Here is a 2,502-nt window from a genome sequence, read left to right on the forward strand (position 1 = left end):
TTCCTTGTAACTGACTCCGTGTAAACCCTAGCCCTCTCCGGTGTCTATATAAACCGGAGAGGTTGGTCCTTAGAAGGCCGATCACAATTACAATCATAATCATCATAGGCTAGCTTCTAGGGTTTAGCCTCTACGATCTCGTGGTAGATCTACTCTTGTACTACACATATCTTCAATATTAATCAAGCAGGAAGTAGGGTTTTACCTCCATCGAGAGGGCCCGAACCTGGGTAAACATTGTGTCCCTTGCTTCCTGTTACCATCAGCCTAAGATGCACAGATCGGGACCCCCTACCCGAGATCCGCCGGTTTTGACACCGACAGTCGTACTCTCCTCCGCGTGGGAAACAATTGTCGAGTCTTCCCTGCCTCCATGTTGTTCCCTTCCTAGGCCTCGCCGTCGTCCACCGCCCTGGTGCTCTCGGCGTGGCCTAGTCAACGTGGTCAACGACCGACATGCATCTGAAGTGGACTATATGTGGAGAGGCTGACTTCTAGGTCCATGGTCGTACGCAAGGAAATGTCTTCTTATTACGCACAAAATAATGATTCCTCCATCTGACATCTAGGACCCACCGAAAGGACCTCTGTATTTCGCGAAAAAAACGTTGCCGTCGCTGACAGCTTGGACCCACCAGCTATATCTTCGCACGCAAGGAAGTGCCTCCTTATTATGCACAAAAATGAATACTCCCCCTGCTAGCTGGGACCCAGTATAGTGGCAGGCTGACTTATGGGCCTACTAAGTTGACGGGGACGGAAGGCTTTGTCAACTTAGTCAATATGCACGATTCTAGCTCCAGTGACCGTACGATGTCCATCCAACGGCCGTAGTGCTTCTTCAACCTCTGGTCTTCTTGCTCCAGCCGCCCAAACCAGCATCGGTCGTGCCTCGTGCTCCTGCCTCCCGTGGCTGGCTGCGATGCGGTGGAGGCCTCACCGCCCCCTACTATTCCCACCGCTGGCCAGGTCCTGTGGCGACGGCAGCCTCACACCGCAGCCGAACCAGTAAACCCTTGAACTCCTCTCCGCGCGGGCTTCCACTGCCTCGTCTTTCCCGGCTCCGCGTCGTCCCCTTCCTAGGCCTCGCCGTCATCCACCGTTGTGGTGCTCTCCGCGCGGCGTGGTCAACATGGTCAAGGAACGACTTCCATCGAAAGAGTACTGTACATGAAGAGGCTGACAGCTGGGTCCACGGCGGCCGCAAGGAAGTGCCTCCTTATTACGCGCAAAATAATTATTCCTCGACCTGACAGCAGGGACCCACCGGATGGGCCACCATATTTCATGAAAATAGCATTCCCCCCTGACTGCTGGGACCCACCAGCACATCTTCGCACGCAAGGAAGTGCGTCCGAAAAAAAAAGGATTCGCCCCCTGACTGCTGGGACCCACCAGCTCCATCTTCGCACGCAAGGAAGTGCGTCCAGGCAAAAAAAAAAGAAAAACAATTCGCCCTTTGACTGCTGGGACCCACCATCTACCTCTTCGTACGCAAGGAAGTGCCTGACAGTCGAGACCCACCTGGTCGAAGCATACGTAGCGTTGTCATTCTGGTCGCAAACGTGTACGTACATACTGGTGGATGTAGAGGCGCACATGTGTCGTAGTAGAGGCTCGCACGTAGCATGTACACGTACGTATAGAGGCCAGTGTGCAAGAAAGAAAATATGGCCACGTATGTGTACATACGGGCAGGGTCTCGAACGCCTACTCGCGCATACGTACAGCCAGGGCTCGTGTACATGGTTGGGTCGGAATGAACAAACAGCGCCGTCGTCGTGTTCATGGGAAGCCAACCGGCTGGGTCAGAACGGAATGCGTCGTCGTGTTCTTCAAGAGGGCTTGGACAGAATAGGCAATGGAAACGAGGCCTGGCGTACCGCAGAACGGAGGAAACGGCCTTGTGTTCGACCGGCCACGTTCGAAAGGGGGTCCTATTCATCGGGAGGGGTCTGGCGTACCGCAAAACAGAGAAAACAGACCTCCTACGGTCAAAATGGGGGTCATGTTGATCAGGAGGGGTGTGGCGTACCGCAAAACAGACGAAACGGACTTGCGTTGAAGCGCTACGGTCGAAACGGGGGTCCTGTTCATCGGGAGGGTGTGGCGTACCAAAAAACGGGACTCCACGAGACACTGTTCATCTCCACCGTCGACCTCCTCCAGCCTCATGGGCTATTGTTCATCCACCGTCGACCTCCTTCAGCCTCCACGGGCTCCTGTTCATCCAGCCTCCACCACGCGCTACTCCACCGGCTATTGTTCGACCACCCCTCTCCACTGGCTACTGTTTAACCACCCCTCCATGGGCTACTGTTCATCCACCCCTCCACCAACTCCTGTTCATCCATCCCTCCATGGGGTCGTTCTGTTCATCCAGCCCTCCACGGGGTCGTTCTGTTCATCCAGCCCTCCACGGGGTCCTGTTCATCTAGCCCCAACCAGCTCGATCGATCGGGGTCCTGTTCATCCAGAGGCAATGCCACGGGGTCCTATTCA

Source organism: Triticum dicoccoides, chromosome 3B, assembly GCF_002162155.2.
Source record: "Triticum dicoccoides isolate Atlit2015 ecotype Zavitan chromosome 3B, WEW_v2.0, whole genome shotgun sequence".
NCBI classification, from domain to species: domain Eukaryota; kingdom Viridiplantae; phylum Streptophyta; class Magnoliopsida; order Poales; family Poaceae; genus Triticum; species Triticum dicoccoides.